The sequence below is a fragment of the Topomyia yanbarensis genome, chromosome 3, assembly GCF_030247195.1.
Source record: "Topomyia yanbarensis strain Yona2022 chromosome 3, ASM3024719v1, whole genome shotgun sequence".
NCBI classification, from domain to species: Eukaryota; Metazoa; Arthropoda; class Insecta; order Diptera; family Culicidae; genus Topomyia; species Topomyia yanbarensis.
Genome location: NC_080672.1, coordinates 134,508,129 through 134,530,176, shown reverse-complemented (window position 1 = coordinate 134,530,176; position 22,048 = coordinate 134,508,129). Strand labels below are relative to the sequence as shown.

Below are 22,048 nucleotides of genomic sequence, written 5' to 3'. Positions count from 1 at the left end.
TCGGTTCAGAAAATTCCGAGAAACCGATGTGAACAAACTGTAACAAGATTTTCTATGTAACCGTACTCCTCAACTCGTAACTCCGGAACCGGAAATCAGAATTAAATGAAATTCAATAGTAGCCGATGGGAGCCTTGTACCTTCCATTCGTGACTAAGTTTGTGAAAATCGGTTCAGCCATCTCAGTGAAAACGATGTGGATATTTTGTTAATATATACGCACATACACGCACTTAAATAATATAATATTTTCTATGTATAATAACTTAAGAAAGCATTTGAAGCCAGATATATTGGACCAGATCGTCCTGAAGTAACAGAGAATAGATATGCTCTCATTAAGTACCGCTCCCTATGCTCTTCCACTCGCCAGTTCGGTTGGTAAAACACTTTACCGCCGAGAAACTGCGATGCACAGTGGTCCAGAATACAAATTTACCAGAAATGATCAGATTTTTCTAAAACTAAACGACTTGCGTTTGGAAAAATTTTCGTAGTTTGTGGGCCCATTCTTTCCAAAACAACAGTTAGGGTGGTTCTAATTTTAACAAGATCAAGAAATTAACTTTTTTATCACGCTAGATGGATCTATACGATCTTCAATGAAGTTGTAGAACAACAAGTTTTAGAAAAGTTTGCTGAATACATGTAAGCTCTATCTGTCATACTTATAACAAACTTAAAATCAAAGGTTAGAGTGTTCTTTAGTGTTTCTTAGAAAAACTGTTTTATTGCGGTATTCATTTAAAACTGAAGAAGTCTTCATACAACTTTAATATTGTATTAAGGCGAGTAATTTGTGTCATGGCACCCCATATCTAACTATTAGGGGAAAGTGGGTACGCTTGATTCCACTTTTGTCTTTTCTCATAACTTTTCATTTAAATAAAAATTTTAGCTGCTAAGTTCGCCAGCTTGTAATCAAGTCGTATTGTAAGAGCTATGAATAATGTTTGAATCCGAATACTATGTCCTGTCAGTAATATGAACAGTTTTGAAAATCATGTCAAAACGAGGTTTTTGTAAAACCATATGGTAACTTGATCCCCGCCTACTCGGGCTAAAGAAATAAAGCAACTGACTTATAGGCACGAAAGTTCAGCTAATCACCTAAACTGACAAACTAATTAATAAGACTATCTGTTACAGGGATCAAAGATACCTATTGTATGAGGTGAACAAAATTTAATTTTTTTTTATGCGTTGAGAAACTTTTTAGTCGAAAAACGTGTTTTTCTAGACAAAAGCCGTTAGAAAGTAATCGTACTTGAAAATATTCGTATTTAATTAGTTCGACGATCTCATACAACCCTTCAAAAAAAATTTAAAAATATCTTCGAGATGTATTTAAACACATATTTTTTAAAATATTATATGAATTTTCCAAACCAATTGTAATATGTACATCAGATTGGTTTTATAAACATTATAAACGACCAAATACTTCATTTTTTTTATTTTGTGATAACTTTATGCGTATAGATTATGAAATATGGCCAGGGAATCAAATATCCCCAAGGATCAAGTCCTCACTCTCCACCATCGTTGAAAAGTTATGAGCGTTTTTACATTGTTTACAAAAGAAATGTATAGGATTCGCTCAAACTTTGAAAACTGCTTCCGAGGCCCGGAGGACCGAGTTTCATATACCAATCGACTCAGCTCGACAAATTGAGACAATGTCTGTATGTCTGTGTGTGTATGTGTGTATGTATGTATGTACAAAATGTCATGTAATTATCTCAGCAATGGCTGAACCAATCTTAATCAAACTAGTTTCAAATGAAAGGCCTAACGTGACCATTTGACACTATTATTTTTGTTTTTCGATATGTTGTTTACTTGCCGAGATATGGGTGATTTTGTCAAAACAAAACGTGTTCTAAGCGAATAACTTTCGCGATAGAAATAGAAAGCTTATGATAATACCTTTTTAACAAGCTATAGATTGTCAAAATCCGTTCACGAGCGGCGAAGATATTAAGCATTTTGTATTTTTATTCCTCGCTTACCAATTTTCACTATCTAAAAATGATACCGTTACTCTCTCTCTCTCTCTCTCTCTCTCTCTCCCTCTCTCTTCTCTCTCTGTCCTTCTTTCGTGTTCGTGGTAATTGTCACGAATCACATCTTTCTTGCAATTTATTCATTTCTAAGTTGTGTGATAAAATCTTCTGATAATCTGAAATATTTGTTAATGTCCAATCATGTGAAAACAAGTTTAATATTACATTCTATTTGGTAAATAAAATATTTGTAGTCTAGAGAAAATTTGCAAAATGTTTGTATTATGAGAAAACTATAACTGTATTCAATTGTTCACACCGTAAAGATGAATGGTGTATCTTTCCGAAACGTTGAACTATGGGTAAGCAGGCGACCAAAAATCGAAAACTATATCAGCTCAAATTTAATTCAGTTCTATTCAGAGCTTTAATATACACTATAATTAAGAAAATGCATGGCTTACTAGAAAAATATTTAACTTAACTGGGTAATATGGATGTTTGAAGATGAAAATTGCGTTGTTTAAACTTTTCGTATCTGAATTGAATTTTAAATGAATTATATGCTCAAATATGCCATGTGAAAAGTAAGAACATCTTTTTTGTGTTGTATTATTGAAAATATATAGTCATTGTATTGTATTGTATTATGAAGAATAACGGATCAAAGTCTAAAAATATCCACGAATTAGCTCCGGGAAAAGAAGTCTCCCATAGACTCCACTCTCGATGGCGGATCCAAGTACAATGTTTAACTTATTTTTGTCAATTTTTGCTCTATACTAAGTACAATTCAATTGATGTTTTAATGGCAGTCACAATTAGTAGAGAAGCGTTGGATGTACTGTGTACGGAAACGTTTGAACGGAAACGTTTTCTGACTACATTTTTGTCGTATACATTACTGTGTAACAACAAATGAACCCGAAGGTACCCTTTTCATGATCAATGTAACTTGAAACATATTTATTCTCAGAAAATTACGATTTGTAATGTCAAGTATGTCTATCCATCAAGAGCAGTATTATGTCAAGTGACATTTTGATTGGCCGCTTGCGTTTCCAATAAATTAAATACTTATCCTGAAAATTAGAGCCATTTCTTTTTCGTAGTATTGGTTTGTTTAGCACTTATTTATCCATATTTCCTGAACGAAAATTCCGAACGAAATAATATACAAGCTATAAGGATGACTGGAAAGAGACTGCATTATAATCAACTGAATGGCTTTTGTGCTATTGACATAGCATAGCTTCAAACTATTTACCTGCAAATGAATGACGTGCAAATGAAAACTTATGCATTCACGTGCAAATGAAAACTTTGAAATGTTTACCTTTCCCATTCACAAATCGCATTCTCCGTCTGTCGCTCTCTGTTTAAAGGGTTTGAAAGCACGTGTGACCTTGTCTTACTTTACTATCCAATATTGAATTCCAAAACAAATTGAACGTTCCTTATAACTAATTAAGGTCCATCAATAAAGTAGAAATACTAGATAATTTTAAACGACGCCGCCAAGAAAAGAACAACGAAAACGAAAAAGTGAAAACAAAAAAGAATGAAGACTTTAGAAAGTTGCATACTAATTAGCCATTTTTCAGATGATGGGAATTTCAAAAACAATTAATAACCTTCTGAAACAATAGTTCTCAAAATCGTGCAATCCGGTTTATTAATTTACTTTATTTAAAAACGATTTTTAATTTCATTCTAAATAGTCATTTTTTCAGTTTCTTCATTTCATGGATTTTATTCGTCTTGTTTATTTTATTCATTTGAACATTTCACTAATTTTAAGTATGTGATCTTTACATTTTAATTATTTTTTTTTCATTCAGCATTCTTTTTATTCATTTTGTTCATTTGGGTTCATTTAATCTATTTTATTCGTTTTATTCTTTGGATTCACTCTGATCGTTTATTTTTTTCGTGCATTTTATTCATATAATTTATTTAACTTATTTTATTCATTGTTTTCCTTCTATGCATTCTATTAGGTTTCTTTTCCAATTTATAAGCGTTCTTTCTTCATTTTAATAATTTTTCATATTTATTCATTTCGTCTAAATAATTTATTTGACACAATTTTTTTTCTATGAATTTATAACTTTTTAACATCGCTTAATTATTCATTTCAATCAATTCATTTTCTTCTTCTTTTTATTCATTTTATTATTTATATTCGTTTTGTTTATTTGAGTCGTTTGTTCTATTTATTCATTTTATTCAATTCACTTTTTATTAGCTTTATCTGTTTTTATTCATTCCAATCATTTAATTCATTTTATCCATTTCATTCATTTGATTCATTGTATTCATTGGATTCATTAAATTCATTCTATCCATTTGATTCGTTTGATTCATTTGATTCAATTGGTTCATTTGATTCATTTGGCTCATTCGATTCGTTGGATTCATTTGATTCATTTGATTCATTGGATTCATTGGATTCATTGGATTCATTGGATTCATTGTATTCATTGTATTCATTGTATTCATTGTATTCATTGTATTCGTTTGATTAATTTGATTCATTTGATTCATTTGATTCATTTGATTCATTTGATTCATTTGATTCATTTGATTCATTTGATTCATTTGATTCATTTGATTCATTTGATTCATTTGATTCATTTGATTCATTTGATTCATTTGATTCATTTCATTTGATTCATTTAATTCATTTGATTCAATTGATTAATTTTATTAATTTGATTAATGTGATTAATTCGATTAATTTGATTCATTTTGTTCATTTCTTTAATATACATTTCATAATCAGTCATTCCACTTGTTTATTTCATTCAATTTGTAAGTTTGGATCAATTTAATTTGTTCAATTGATTTTATAACTATTTTAAAATGTTGCCTAATTTTTCATTTAATGAGCTAATTTGATTTGATTTATGAATTTTATTAATATGATTTGTATTATTCATTGTACTCATTTAATGAATTTGAAAGCATTTTGTTTTTTATTTTTTGCTTTATTTTTTATTTTGTTCATTTTATTGATTTTCTATATTTTTTCAGTTTATTGGAGGTTTTATTCGTGCAGGTCTAGACACTGCAAACTAATGAACGAGTTCTGCAAACTAATGAATGATCCAACAGTGGCATGTGTAAGAAATGTCTCATCTCACTGCTAGGTGGATTAAGTTGGTTTTTCGCTAAAAATTGAGTTTTTTTTGGAATACCCATATCACTCATTAGAGCAAACAAAAGACAATTCTTTTTCAACCCCATTTTTTTGTTAACCATTTTTTGTTAACGACCTATTGAGTCAATTTGTCAACTGTTGTTATGACATTTAATTAGCAAGGGACTGGAATAGGTCGTTAACAAAAAATGGTTAACAAAAAAATGGTAAAAATAGAATTTACCAAGTTACTTTACGCTTGTCCGGACATGCCGTAGACTGATAAGATGATTCGCATTTCTAATGCCAAAAGATTTTGACTCCTACGGTAGCATACAAATGGTTAAGTCGCCGGTAAACTCTAAGCTTGCACATATGACCCTTCCACGCTTTTCTAAACTTTCTCCCTTCAACTCCTTGCTCTCCCTTGAGTACTATGGCTCCTAATATTGAAAAAATATACTTCACCTTCCAGTCCCTTGCTAATTAAATGCCGTAATAACAGTTGACATGTTTGGAACAGTCTTAAAGTGACTTGAATAAACCATCCAATCATATATTTGTTTACATTTGTTCATTGATGGGGACCCCCTAGTTCAATAGTGCCCAGGGAACCCGACTGATCTTGATACGGCCTATACTGTTAAATCCACTTTTAATAAAATATTGAAACAATGAACGCACCATATCCTATACCGACACTCCGGCCGCATCCTAGCTCGTCATTTGATCACTTACTCACCATTTAATAAGAACGCCCAAATTCCGCACCGTCTGAAAAATAAAAGCGAAAAAATAATGCACGTTATTTCCATGAACAGATATTTTATATATGGCCCAGTGTTGATTGACAGCGGAATGCCATTGAAGGTAATTAGGTCAAAATCAAAATATTTGGAAGGAAAAGAAACCCAAAAGCAACCGTACAAACGCAGCATGATCACACTGCAGTAGCAGCATCATTAATTTTGAAGTGAAGCTTTGGCTTTTGATTCCCTCTTCCTGTCGTGCCTTTCCCAGAAGGTAGCAGATACTCCTCTACTCGTTTAGCGCAATCCCCCCTCCATGCCAGCCTTCGCATCGAGCGCTTCGGTTCCGCAGTTCGAGTAAGCAAAAAAATCAGAATAAAACCACTATAAATAAACGTCATAAATTAAACCAGCTTCTTCGGTCAAGCTCTTTTACCACGCCATCCACCACAATTCAGAAGGCGGAGGAGCGTGTTTTTGTTAATGCATCCGCAAACGTATCGCAGCAGCAGCAACAACAACAATAACATCAGCATCCCGCAAGATCCATCAAAGTCTAAAAGCTGAACTGGCAGGAAAAGTGCAGTCCGGCAGCATCGGTACAGTTCTGGGCGAAAAGAAAGCATAAAGCATAGGAGCTTACGGAGAACAAACGACGCAATTTGAACGAATCTTAACGCTTTTTTCCGCTGAAATCCCAGTGGTGACATGCCGTCACCGTGTCTGCCCCGTGGTTGCATACATGTTCCGCTGCCATTAAAGATCATGTACCTCTGCCTACGGATGAAAGGACTCTAGCAGAACATAACTCGCGTAAAAGGTAGATACAGTTAGTTATGGAAAAGAATGAAAGAGAAATGTGATTCGTTTTCTTGAACGACTTTTTGCAGGAGTGGTGGCGTGCACGACCTTTCGTTGGTAGTACGATCAGGAAGCCCTGACGACGAGAGCTGTCGGTTGGTGTTACCGGTATTTCTCTTCAAAGTGTATTTGAGAAACAAGGCAAGGGCAATTTTACGGGCTCTAAAATTATATTATTTCAATATTCGATTCATAAGTGATCTGCGATTTATCGATCATGTGAGTATGTTTCTTTGTTGTATTCTACGATATACCTTGATTATCAAGGTTTGATATATTTCTGCATCTTAGGAAATGTTCTTCAAATATAACATAATTGAATTCTTAAACATATATTCAAAACTGTTACTGTTACAAACTGTTACCCGACCATGTGCAGTTCCATAATTCAAGTGAAGTCGAAGAACAAAACTCTCATCTTTCGAATGGTTATTGGTACTAGATGAAATTTGATTTTTTACCTGTGTATTCATTCTTTGCTGTTTCTATTAAACACCAAATTTCAAAGTTATAGATAGGTTCACGATTCTTAATGAAATTGCTAAAGTTAATAATTTACGTTCAAATCACCCTCATGCCTACCGCTAGGTAACAACATGCCTAGCGTCCAGTCTACAAGCCACCTAAGTAACGACTATTCCATAGCGTATTAAGTATACAATCCCCCACCCCTTGGTTGCCTTGTCCCATTCCTAGCTTTAAGAGTTTATTAGATGCATCATGTATGCGAACTGGCCTCCGATGTTTTATACGTTCAATGCTGGACTCGGGGGCCTAACTTTCTCGCCGGGTTAGACCAAATCCGTCTGGAAAGGTGAAAAACTATGTAAATTCATTCACGATCACTGTCCCTGTTCCGTTTTTTCGCCAGCTTTCAGTGCACGATGTCTGATCCAGACATACGGATGACTAGGTAACTTTTCAGATCCATGTAGGCTACGTGTAGACGGCATAGCGAACCAACCACAACTCCGCCGCTGCAGTTATTTATAGAACCAGACATTTCCAGTGCTGTTCCAGATAACGGTAAAGAATCGCATGACTTTATTAAAAACACATTAGGCCAAACATTGAATGACAGACAATCATTATGGAGCAGAGCTTTTACTTCTTCCCACTTAATGTCTTGCAATGCCGAAGGATTTCTGTCAATTACGATTTCCAAGATCTGTCGATTGCCAATAATTGCCTTTAAAAGGCTCGAGCGGAAATTGGAGAACCTCCTACGCTCGCTTGAAAGAGTATCTTCGAAAACGACAAACGACAATGTTTACCTTCACCCTGGGAACTACCACCACAGCAGGAGAAATGACGACTCCATTGCACGACCAGACCAAAATTGGTTGACTAATTCACCAACCCACACACGCCATTTCTTATTAACGGACGAGAAGCCAACATTATAATTTTTAATTTTTGTCTTTATCACCCAGCTCTGATTCTGTCCTTATGAAGCGAAATTAATTTGCGCTTCTCCGCTGCCCCAACGAATAACGGGCTCAGTTTTTTTTCTCCCCTTGACACTCTGGACAGCGATAAAACGTGCTTGTAGTTCTAGATCGAAATTTGTCGATAACATACCACGATCTGGTCAACACCAGTGCCGCTCTGCCTGGTTCGCTCCGGTCGAAGTTTTAGATTAATGAGAGAGGCGATAAAATCGGAGTTTCAGTAGACTAAAATGGAAGCGCGCCTTCGCAGTTAGAGTTGTGAAGTAGTTTTTTTTCTGCAGCAGGAAGATGTCCAACATAATTTATTTATTAGTAGTATCGGAGCTAGTTTGGTCGGTCACGGGCAGGTTTCAAGATATGAGATATTTCGAATCACTTCGGATTTGATATTAGATTCAAAAAGGAAATAGTCTCATCCACCCGGAGCTACTGCATTTGCGGAAATTTTGCCTAATAATATTACGTCTCATGAAGTCCAACACAAAACAATGTTTGAAAAATGTTGTATACCCTCAAAATCTTGATAATTGTGGAAATATTTATTTCATTCCTAGTACACTTAGCACCTATATACATATTCACTGAAAACATAAATTCGTAAATATAATGAAATTGATCGTGCTATGCAAGAGTTCGTTCGTCGTTTTATGCAACGAAGCATTTTCGTGCATTCTAAATAGTAGGTTTTCTTCATTTCATGAACTGAAAAAATGGCCGCTTGATGAACGAAAATTTTCGTAAATTTTACATACGGTAAAGTGCCTTTTTTCACCATACTTAAGCAAGGTGCCTCACTAATTCGTTAATTTATCGCCATACAATCAATGGAATGCGTGAAACTTGGCATCAACAGCTTTGATTCGTTGTTAATAACCAATATAATAACACAAATGCGCTGAAAACAGTAAAATTCTCGTGTTTGAGCGCAACGAAAAATCGAATCGAGTTCCCTTATTGCCGCGCTACCATTTGACTTAACAACTGACTCAACAAAGATGGCAGACACTGCTCTAACCAACGGCTTCAAATGGGTGATAATAGAAACATGGCGTAAATGGGCTCATCACCCTATTTGGTGTACATTGCACAATGGTTATCATTGATAACGAAATTATTTTTCGAAAATTTCATACATTTTATCAAAAAAATGTATGATGCTAATTCTCTGGTTCGCCAGCAACGAACTTGATGACGTACGTGTCAACAGTGAAGCATTTGACACAAAAAAGATGGGTAGGTAATAGGGTGACGAGCCCATTTTCGCCATGTTTCTATTATCACGCTACCCATTTGAAGCCGTTGGTTAGAGCAGTGTCTGCCATCTTTGTTCAACGCATTGACTCAAATGGTAGCGCAACAATAGGGGCACTCGATTCGAGTTTTCGTTGCGCTCAAACACGAGCATTTCACTGTTTTCGGTCCATTTGTGTGATTATCTTGGTTCTTAACAATCAAGCAAAACTGTTGATGTCAATTTTTACGCATTCCATTGCTTGTAGGCCAAGAAATTAATGGATTAGTGAGACACCCTGCTTAGTATGGTGAAAATAGGCACTTTACCCTATCAGAGACCTAACCGAAGTGATGTAAAATACACTTAGGCTGGTACATAATACGAATGCTGTAATTTTTACTATCTTCTGCATGGTTGCATTAAATTCAGCTATCAGGTATTTTTGTTATTTATTTATATGCATTACCTTCACGTACATCGGTTGCGATGCATTTATGCAAATGAAACTTCGGTCCTACCTCGAAACTTTCAAACGTCCGCCCGAGACACATGTGTGGCAAAATTCAACTGCAAGGTTTGTTCCCAAGTTTGTAGTGGCTAAGTATTTTTCAAGTGGATAGTACTACCTTTACTAGCCACATTATTGAATCTTTCAGTACACATATAGTGGGATCCAAAAGCTGCTTTATTTCAGAAATAGGTCTCTTCAAAGCATGGCATTCACAAATAAAATAAATTAAAGGCCAAATCGGATAACAAATACTATTTGGACTCACTGGAAGTTAAGCTCACTCCACAGTTAAAAGCCAGTAGAAGGGCATTGGCGCGTGAAATGTCAGCATTACAGCGTGCGCCATCTGGATGTATCCTATTTCAACATTGAACAACTCCGTCATTTTCCAGCCGATTTTGACAGATAAACACAATTCTGAAACGTCATTTAGCTTTGAGTCTATTTATACCAAAAGAACGCGCTGAAATCGTAGCGCTTAACAGTGAAAACGATCGTTCAATAGTGAAAACTGTGCGTTACTTGAAAAGTAAAGTTCATTCTAGCAAACCTTGATGAACTCAAATCTAATATACGAGCTGAAATTGTTGCGATTAAGCCCGAAATGCTGCCCAATGTCCTGCAAAATGCCCGCAAAAGAGCTGCTTTTTGTGTATGAGATGGGGGTGGTAATTTAAGGGATTATATATAAAGTTGAAACTCATAAGATCGAAAAGAAAATTATTGAATATTCTTGAAGCACATACTTTTAAAAATATCTGTGCAAAATTTCATCCAGATCGGATCACTAGATTTTAAAATACAGCCGTTTGCAGCGCGCTGGTTCTTCCACGAATGAAAAAAACACAAAACTTTAAACGCAATTATCTAGGAATAAAGATTTTTGAAAAGTACCGTTGCGGTGAACGTGATATCTCAAAAACCATTCATCCAATCTTCATATTTTTTTTGAATTGTTTGTGTTTTCATTCTCGTGTACTTGAACGGTTCCTTTTTCATCAAAAAATTTTCAATTCTGTTCAATGAATATTTGTTTAAAATTTTGAACACAACAAAGCTCAATTTTTTGGTCAACATGTATTTTTTGTAAGAAACCGGATCCGTTCAAGTGCACCGCAATACATTTTTCTACAATAAACTTTTTAGTTTTTGGATTCCTGTTAAGCAAAAAACACGCTTCGGGGGATGGGCCATAACTCCGACAACCTTGAATATTTTTTTTAATTCAACTTGTTTTTTTCTATCTTTGATAGTGCCACCAACTTTCGCCTTTTTCAAATAAAATTTTCATGAAACGCTTTAAAAATATTACGAACTTAGCTCACTTGTTCGCCGCAACTTTGTATATAATCCCTTAATCGACGTTGTATTTTAAAGCTGGTTTATAATAAATGGCATAAAATATCCTAAAAAAACTTATTTGTGAAAATCGGCTGAAAATTGGCGGAGTTGTTCAATGTTGAAAAAGGATACATCTAGCTGGCGCACCCTGTAGAGTTAAGGTGTATGTCCTATAAGAATAATATATTCAAACGTTAACCAAACAGGTTTCTTCGCAACAACCCTACAATTGTCACGACAACAAATGTAGTACCAGGACATTACTTTTAAAGGAACATTCCACTTTTAGAGCAGTGAAATTCGCAAACAAAATAAGTAAAATAAAAATCCCGTTATGCAAATGTTATACAATTAATCTGGTTCTGCGGATCGTTATAAAACTGTGTTTATAGCAACATATACGATAATAAGTAAAACTTCTTCCCAGTTTTCCCCGCAGTATCAAACCATCAGCCGAAACTTATATCAGTATTCAACAAACCAACATAATATCCTTCAAATCGTCAATCGCAGCCACACTACCGCTTGCTAGAAGAAAGCTAATAAAAGAGCACACTCCAATGTACACTCCGGTGGAACACGCGCCGTGGTGAATTTATTTGAGAGCGCCACACATAATTGAAAGAGCAAGAGAGCGCGGTCTCTCGCACCCAACCACCCTATCGCCTTGAACTTCGTTGATTAATCTCCGAAAAAAAGCGTTCTGTTTTTCCTGTGGTCTGTGATCACTGTATGTATGCAACTGGCGCGCCTGTACATCATTGAAATAATGCCTGGCGGCAGTTATGAAATATATTGCTTCGTGCTGACGAAACGTAGCAACTACTACGAGGTCAGAAAGCAAACTGACGATTTTATTATGTGCTGCTTTTATACGTGTGTCGCGGTTCATTGGATGGCAAAGAGGCAGTCCTAGCAACGTTCGCTGCTTTGTTGAATTGTACGGACCAGTCAGCGCTGATAATTACCACTTTCACAAAATACATTATTTTCGTTATTTATGGTAATCGTACATTTTACGGAATCAAATACAATATACGTGCATATATTTTCGATCAGATAGTCCAAAAATATAGCGATTTCGAACAGTACAACAGAAGTTATTCGCATATGAAGACTGGGGAAATACCTCAGCATAAACTTTGAAACAGGACCCCTATATTGAATTGTAGAAGTATTCTAGTATTCAAAAAAATATCTTTTAATTCCAAAACAAATTTTTGATTCCTAGATTTACTGATGACCAATTAAGGCCCATAAATAAAGTAGAAACACCAGATAATCCTAAAAACGCCTCCAAGAAAAGAAGAACAAAAGCATGCTGTTTACAGTGGGATTTTCACAAACATTTCAGAATATTCTGAAACAATGGTTTTGGAATTCGTGAAATTTGTTTTATTCGTTTACTTCATTTGAATAACTTGCTTTGAATTTTATTCTATGTACTCATGTTTTCCAGTTCATACATTTCATGTATTATATTCGTTTTATTAATTTTTGTCATTTTAAATGTTAATTTAAATATATGATTTCATTAAAATGATTTTTTCATTTACCACTCTTTTAATTCATTTTGTTTATTTGACCTAGTTTTATCTATATCATTCTTTGTATACATTCCGATTAGTTTATTATCTCATGCACCTTATTCCTATTATTCATTTAACTTATTTTATTCACATGCAATTTTATAATATTTTTCCGGTTCACCCATTTTATTCATTTCATCTAGAATATTAATTAGACACAATTTAATTTATTCTATCAATTTACTTTTTAATATCGATGATTTTTTTTATTTTGATCATTTTACTGCTTAAAAACATACAAAATGAAAAAAATGATAAATTGTATAAACAGAAAACCTTTTTATTCATTTTATCAATTTCTTCATTTTGTTTATTTTATTCATTCTAGGATTAGGATTAGGATATAACGAATTTATATTGATTTTTGTTAACCCACTGTTTATTATGAAAAACAAAGTTATAACTTTGGGGTTAGACAAGATTTCCTCACAAAAAGTAAAACTTATAATTGTGACTATCACCGTTTTTTGAGCGCTAGTAGTTACAAGAAATATCCGTATAACTGAAGTTATTGAAATAGTTCTGATTGAATTCCAGAAAGCAGTGCTGCCAGAAACATTTTCAGTTATCGGTGAAAAATTATATTTTGATATATCTTCGTTGTCTTCAAATATTTTAGAAAGCTCATAAATCTTATTAATTTGGACTACTTTCGGCTATCTTTTCGACCCAATCGAACTATTGAAAACTTATCGGGAGATTTGTATTAAAGATTAGTATGTATACATTCATTTTCGCGTTTCTTTACTCTAACACTTTTAAGAAAAACGGTTTTAGAATCCCATATGTGCTAGAAAAATATTTGGTATGAAAGGGTTAATTTTATCCATATTATTCAAATTATTTATTATCTTATTAATATAATTTTTTTTTGGTTTTATTCATATTATTTATTTAATTTGTTATCATTTTATTAAATTGTTAGTTTTGCTTAGTTCATATATTTTATTCAGTTTCATTATTTTATCAATTCAGTTTAGTCAATTCTCTTTGGTATTGTATGACAGTTTGTAAGCTTAAAATTTTTTTAATTTGCTCTCTTAATTTCATAACTTTTTTAATATTGTCCAATTTTCATTTGAGCTAATTTTATTTGTTTATTTTATTAATTTGATTTATGTTAATCATGCAATGCATTTTATTAATAGCTTTTTATTTTTTTTTTTGGCTTCATGATTATTTAAAATTTTTATTTGTTTTATTATTTTTCTTCAATTTATTCAGTTTAATCGAAGTGTTATTCATGCAGGACTCGAAACTGTGCTTATGTCACATCTAGTTGCTTGCCAACTTCGCTTGTGATCGGCTAACTAATGAATAATACAACAATTATATAAGTATAAGCATAAGCATAAGAGATCGCCCGTAGTTGCTACTCCGTTATTGACCAGAACCAAATGAGGTTGCAAAATGTTAATTGGAACAACATGCTTGGGAATAACACGACGAGCCACATTGTACAATCTATATTGATCCCTGCATGCTGATCAATACCGACGCCGGCCACGTCCCAATGCAGATCTTCTGGGAAAGGAAGGAATGTTAGTCCGATACATGTTGCTACTAGAGACCAAGGAATCCTTTGCATCTCCACATCTATCACGGGAAGGGGAGAGTTGTTAGTAAGTGTGCCAATAGCGTTATCATGTAATAATTGCTCTGGGCAGCTGGCTGCCGAGAATTTGGGGAATTTATCATTTGTTGTATTAATACGATTAGCAAAATAAGCAACTTGATTAGCAAAATAAGCAACTTGTAATGAATAATACAACAGTTATATGTGTAAAAATGTCTCATTCACTGATAGGTGGATTAAATCGGTTTTGTAGGCTATAGACACTAAATCAGTAAAGACACTAAGACGTGTCTAAGTCACTAGCTGGTCCTGACAGAAACCCAATATATGCAAACTGTTGCATATGCATTTGTAAAACTGTGCTACCCATTTGATTTTTGACCGGTAAATACAATTTATGTGTATTATTGTTATGCGGCAATAATTAAGTGTTCACCCTTTTTTGTTGTATACATTATTTATTTTATTAAATTAAATGCAATAAATACACAATACAACAAATTCTGAGGACAGAGAGTACTAGAGTATCTAACGAGTGGAGAATTGATCGAAAATTTGTGGAGCGTGAATAAAGAGTGAGCCATCCATTCATAATTGCTGGCAGATTTTTTCCAAGCATTGCTTGATTATTAGGACGCGCCCTTCTTTAAAGACTTGTTAAGTAGAAACAGCATGTGTTGGAATGCGGTTACTCAAATTGTCGAATCCAAGCACTGCAATGTATGCTCATAACTGCTTTTATGACCCTTCTTGCAGTGATAACAGAACGATCGATTGCTATTCAAATGAGGCACACAGTTAACATACTCTACAACCAACACTGATACGAGCAATCGTTCAGATCATCGTACAAACGAGGAACTTAATTACTTTACAGAACGCAAATCAGTTATTCAGAAAGATTGTTTTATTATTATTTAATATTTAGTTTCGTTTTATTTATATAACTCGCGAGATTTTTACATTTTTATTTGATTTAAAACGTTATTTTGCTCACAAAATACAACAATACGCAACGGTTTTATTCTCAAGAAAATTTTTAAAACAGCGCCAAAAATATTTTGGCCAATTGTTTGTAACATTGTAACATTTTGCTTCAAAACCAATTAATGCAATCCGCCAAATGCGAAAAGGGAATTTCCGCAAAAAATACCTACAAACGCAACTGGTCCAATCAACCGGCCGCAGCCATTAACGGTACAACAATCTTTGCTGGCAATCGAAAGTTCACACTGCACTAAACAAATAAAAAAGAAAGTATGTTTATAAAACACGCTCATGCTGGTTGTCTGGGCCAGCGTGCAATGGGCCCGAGTGGACAGGCCAAGTCTTGTCGCCGGCTCCGACAAGTCGCTTCGCGATGCGCGCTTCTTCTCGGAGCAGCCTGTCCACAAACATGCGGTCTGGTTTTCCGGCATTTTTTGGGCGTATTAAAGACAAAATCTTAATGAATCACATACGCATTTCGTTGGCTTACTTTGCGCGAATGCCTATTTCGCTTAACACCGGTGTAAGGCGGAAAATGCAGGAAACAAGTTTGCTGGAGCTAACTTTCACAAGAAGGTTCACCGATACAGGTCCGATTCGTCATTGACGGTGCAGGTATCGATAGTATAATTTTATCACGTCGATTCGCCCTGGCCGTAACAGCAGGGTTTGCCCAAACAAGGAGGAAGATAGTAGTTCCAAATGACGATGCTTTTGGACTTGGTGTTGGTGCGGGCAACGGAATTTCTCTCTTTCGCAAAGAGTTGAATAGCAACCAACTATATGCTTATTTGGGAGATTAGATTGATGGGTAATAGATCTTAGGCTTAGTTAGTGGTTAAGTGGAAGGTATTTTGTAAGGAATTGTGATGTGCGCCTTGGACCAGTTTTCACTTTCTATACGACGGTGAGCGGGCGAGTTTGAAATAGGAGCGGTAATTTTATGTTTCATTGAATAGCCAATTGAGTCGTAACAGATGACCAAAGTCACCAATTGCTTTGTAGATTGAATACAGATCACCGATCCGATAAAAATAGCCATCGAGTTAAAAGTTTCCTCATGTTATTCCATAAATATCTGCTGACCGTGGGTGTACATATTTTTACACAAAATACGGTCATTTCTACCTCTCGCAGATAAGTTCTGGAACTTCAGCCGGTGTTGTTGATCTCTACTGCCTAGAACATAAATATAAACCGTTCCGCGTGTAGTCGCCACCCCCGCGGAACTGCCAGTTCTGTTGCCATGTTTGAGATATCCTATTATCAACACAAAACCCGTACACAGCCATGACCGGTCGCGTCTGCCTTCGAGTATGTATTTATAAGACAGTCCTCCGATCTGTGGCTAAGTTATGGGCTTAAAATCCCGCTGGCGGCTTTGCGTTTATTTGTTCTTCACGCTCCGGTTCCGATCGTGCGCCACGGGTTTCCTCGTAGTGCAAATATTGAGAGGAATAAAGCGCGTTCCTTACTCCGCCGTCGTTTCTGACTTCGGCGCGAGGCTTCTTTTAAGAAAAAATACCAAGGGATAAATAAGCAAAAAAACAAAACAGATCATGGCACGTTTATCTCGGTTTGTTTGTTCACCTTTTTTGAAAGTGTGCTTTTAGTCGCGACTGCTTCATAAACAACCTCGTACTCAATGCGGAAAGAATCAGAGAGTTGTTGCAAGGTACCAGGAGTACCAGCTTCTGTCTGTTAGGCAGAAAATGCCAGTTATCAGTTGCCTTTCCTTCGTGTTGAGAAGTGGTGAACGGCATACTGTGTCCGTGCACGCTCTTAAGCGTTTACACATCACAAGGCTGAACAACTTAGGATTGCAGTTATGGTCCTTCGAAAAATCCCTTTTTAAAATCCTAATAATTTTGAACCGTAACGTAGTAATACGGAGCTTTTATGGGTGCGGCAATGAACAATCTGCCATAATGAATGGTTTTCGGAGAGAAAGGATCTAATTTATGCTTTCTGATAGGGAAACGGCAGTGCTTTTTCCATGCCGAAAAACTCCAGTACTTATCCGTCAAGAAGATACATGAGATAATCTGACTAAAGATACCGCTTTGTTCAATAAAAATACAATATTTCATCCCAGGAGATAACATGTTTCTATTTTCACACGATTATGCGTCACAGTGCTTGCTTATTTAATATTTGCTTTATAAAATTTTGCACGACAGAAGCAATACATGGCTTAAAAACATTTGATTTTTCCGGGGGAGGGTTGGGAGTTAATGGGGGTTATTAACCACAAAACCTAACTTAAAAGTTAGGTTTGTAGTGTTTCGGATTCTCCTCACCAGTAACTGACACAAAGTTTTTGAATTTGGTTACCAACAGGCACAAATTTAATGCTGGTTTGGACTTATCTAATGGGCTCCAAGTTGGTACCAGTTACTGATGAGGAAAATCCAAAATACCAAAAATCCAACGTTTTAAGTTATATCTTGTGCTTTCGATTCCTTATATTTTGGTATATTCTGTATCTATAAGAAGAGAAAAGCAAGCTCAAGAAAAGATTTATTCGAATTTAGCTTGATTCGTTAGCTAACTTGCAGCTTTCAAAATTGCCGTAAATGATAGGACGCATTTGCGAGCTGCTTAGATTTTCTTATATTTTATCATGCGTGGTTTTTCTTATATGTTTACCATAAATTTTAACAAAAATCCCAAAAAATATTCCTCTTTTCAAATCTATTGCAGTTCATGGATGAAGATGAGCTTTCAGAATTAGGTCCAAAATGCAAATTTGGCAGGAATTTTGAGGTTTTTTCTAAAACTAAACTTAGCCTTATAAGTCTTTGGAGAATTTTTCGTAGTTTGTGAGCCCTTTTTTGTCAAAAAAACAATTACTTCAGCGAAGTTGTAGAACGACAAATTTTGAAAAGGTTGGTTGAAGATATGATACCTCTATCTTTTATACGTTTTATTTTACAACAAATTTAAAATCGAAGGTTGGTGTTTTTAGTGTTTCTTGCAAAAACTGTTTTATTGAAATAATTTTCACAGTATTATTTAAAAATTTAAGTAGTCTTCAGACATTATTAAGATTGATATCTATTTTCGCTGAAAAGTTATGAGCACTTTTTTTGCCAAAAATGAGGTTCTTTGTAAAAACAATATCACTCATTGGGGAAAACAAAAGGTAATTCTTTTTCAACTGTAACTAGGGTCATTATTAAAGTTATATTTGAGCAAAAAATGTCGAATACGATATTTTTTTTAAATTTCATAAAATTGATTTCAAATAATCTAATATTGATATTAGATGTACTCATATCTTTCGAATAATAGAAACTAGCGCTTTGATGAGTTAGAAGAAAATGTTCGTCTTTAAAAACTCTGAAAAACATGTTAAGGATAGGTTGAAAAAAATGAAAACTGAAAAAATTATATTAAAAATTTGGTTTTTCATGAATTGTCTCTTTGTAATATGTTTGAATGACTTCTTTCGTTTTCATGATAAAATATAGCACATTACAATACTTTTCTATTACTTTAAATAGTCGGTAAGGTGGTTCTTTTTATAAATCAGAAAATGAACTTTTTAATGGTTAGAAGTAGAGTTTCGCTGCCTTCCAGAAAATTGTAGAAAATAAAATTTTAATAAACTTTGTCGAAGATACTGGAACTCTATGTCGTATAGTTTCATTTTACCAAAAATTTACCGAAAAATAGGGTGTTTCTTGAAAACTGTTTTTTTTTGCAGTATTGATTTTTCATTAGGATGACTTAAGAAATACTTTCAGATATTTTGAAGGGGAAAAATTTGTCTCAATATACCGAACCTCCTGCTTCTCTCGTTAGTAGGTTATATATATATATATATATATATATATATATATATATATATATATATATATATATATATATATATATATATATATATATATATATATATATATATATATATATATATATATATATATATATATATAGGGTGTTTGGTTCATGGTTAAGAATCTCTCGGGAGGTGATAGACTGCCATATTTGGAGAAAAAAATTGTTCTACACATACCATCAAATCTCAACCGTTACAGAGTTATTGAACTTTTAGTGTAAAAAACTTATTTGTCTTAAAATACCTCTAACTTTAAAAGCATACTTTGTATTTTAAATGTTTCAGTTTCATTCGAAAGGCAAGAAAATTTCCTATTGAACGGTGTTCTCATATTTTTTAAGTAATTAGTTTTAATTACCTTTTAGCTGTAAATTAGTTAAAAGATAATGTTTTTTAGGAGGATTTTGCTAATTTTCTCGAAATAATGAAGTATGAATATAGCAATATACATTATCCAAAAGTTGGGTTTTTGGACAATTCATAGTTTGTTCTTGGACGTCATATTTCTATCTCTTTTCATTTCTTTGTAATTTCATTACTATACTTTTCCTGTAACCGACTTGCAAGTGCTTAAAAGACTCTAATCTAAAAAATATACTTTATATCGTTATTTACAAGATTTCATTGGAAAGCTGAGAAAATGTCCTATCAGTGTTTGTACAAATATCTTTTATTTAAGTGTACTAAATGATTTTTTACTAACGAAATAACTCAAAATTTGTGTTTTTTGGAATTTTTTTAATTATTCTAATTATTAATCAACAAAATTTATCGTTACTATTGTTCATTTGATGCCCCTTAATGTTCTCTATAACTTTTTATTAGACACTTTGTCTATATCTCTTTTCATTTTGCTGCTATTTAATAGTTAACACAGCATAAGCTCGCCACAAATGTAGTGGGTTCGAAATCGTTATTTTTGCATATGAAACGATGTGATAAAAACGATTTTGCGTCGAAACCAAAAGAGATAATTGAATAGAGTCAAAGAAAGAACTATAGAACTTGCTAACTTGCATTATTTCCATGATAATCATGGTGATGTTTATTATTTACTATTTTAAGAAAATTAACGAAAATGCTAATAATAGCACTAACTTTAAACTAATTTATTTTTAAAAGAATACTAAATTCACTTAACTGAAAGGTATTAATACATTTTTCACTGTAAAATTTTCCTGGCTTTTGAATAAAAAGAAAAAAAGTACAATAAGCGCCATAATTTTTCCATTAGAGCTGGTATTATTGAAAATGAGATAAAAATATCCAAGTTGAATAACCCAAAATCATGAAAATAAGAAAAGGTAAGTGTATCATGTCAAAGAACGAATTATGCAGCTCATCAAGACTAAAAATCTGAATTATTAAAATAATAAGGTTAACTATTAGGATTTTCAAGAAATGAACGAAAAATCGTTTAAAATTGTTTAATTTTCAATAAATTACTTTGAAAAGGCTACTTCAACTCATTAGCTGAAACATGTGAGGGCATCACTTAATGCGGAATTTCTCACCTTTCGAATGGAACTAAAACATTTAAAATATAAAGTATACTTTTAAAGTTAGAGGCATTTTAAGACAAATAAGTTTTTTACACTAAAAGTTCAATAACTCTGTAACGGTTGAGATTTGATGGTATGTGTAGAACAATTTTTTTCTCCAAATATGGCAGTCTATCAACCCCCGAGAGATTCTTAACCATGAACCAAACACCCTGTATATTATTTTTACTAAAAGTAAACCATTTTTTAAAAATATATTGAAAGATATAAAAAAAATATTTGTAATTTATATACTATTAAGCATGCTATTTCATATGACAGCAATGGTATTTAATGATTAGTGACCTTATCGTAGATAACGCTACATGAAAAAGTTATACTTTGGAAAAAAGTTCATAACTTTGAAACGAAAAAAATGTTTAGTTTTGGTGTTGCCCAAATGGTATATTAGTGTAAAATAAAAAATTCAAAATGAAATAAAACCGTTTTTAAAGAACACCTTAAAGCTCACATTTGGATTCATCGTGCAATGAAAAGTTAAAACCTAGAGCTTGCATGTCTCGATTTGTTCTACAACTTCATCGAAGACAGTAAAGCTCTATCTGGAACCGTTAAAAATTTCAGTTTTAATATTGCTAAAATTTCTGAACCACCCTAGCTTCTGTTCAAACCAAAAGCAGGGCCTTGCAACTTACAATAACTTTACCAAAGATGTATATTTAATTTCAGCAAAAAGTTAAAATTCCTTCTCAATTTACATTTTGGACCACTTTGCAGTGCTGAGACGATATGGTGCGTCATATTATACGAAGCTATGAGTGAGTCGCAGTATCCAAGATGTCCATCGGTCCAAGTGATAAAAAAACGCCAGTGCGTTATAACGTCCGCACAAGAGGTGTGTCATAGAACGAAAATAACAGCGAGTCATAATGTCCGGGTCCGGATTTTATAACGCCCTTCCAGTTCAGTCAACTACCAAAGTCCAAGGAAAAGTGAACAAATCCAAGAATTTAAAATTCGAAGTAATATTATCCAGATGTCTCGCTTGAGAAGCGGACGAGTATCATTGTCGCCAATGCGATATTCATATGTTCTTCCAGGGACATTATAGTCCAGAGATAGCTGACGGGGTAATGCGGGCGAACGATACAGGCTCAAATCCATACGATTTTCCGTTAGACAATATCATAAATCTTAAATGAAGATATTGGCACTTACGTCAAAACTCAAGAAAATGTCTAAAAAAATATGTCGAATC

The 22,048-nt window shown here is 33.8% G+C and overlaps 1 protein-coding gene across 1 annotated transcript in view; it reads right to left on the bottom strand.

Moving 5' to 3' along the window:
- LOC131692447 (ankyrin repeat and BTB/POZ domain-containing protein 2) overlaps positions 1 to 22,048 on the bottom strand; it is a 277,153-nt gene that overhangs the window by 212,207 nt on the left and 42,898 nt on the right. The window contains exon 2 of the mRNA XM_058979500.1: positions 5,891 to 5,922. The gene's annotated coding sequence lies outside the window, so the exon portion shown is untranslated. The remainder of the gene's footprint in view (positions 1 to 5,890; positions 5,923 to 22,048) is intronic.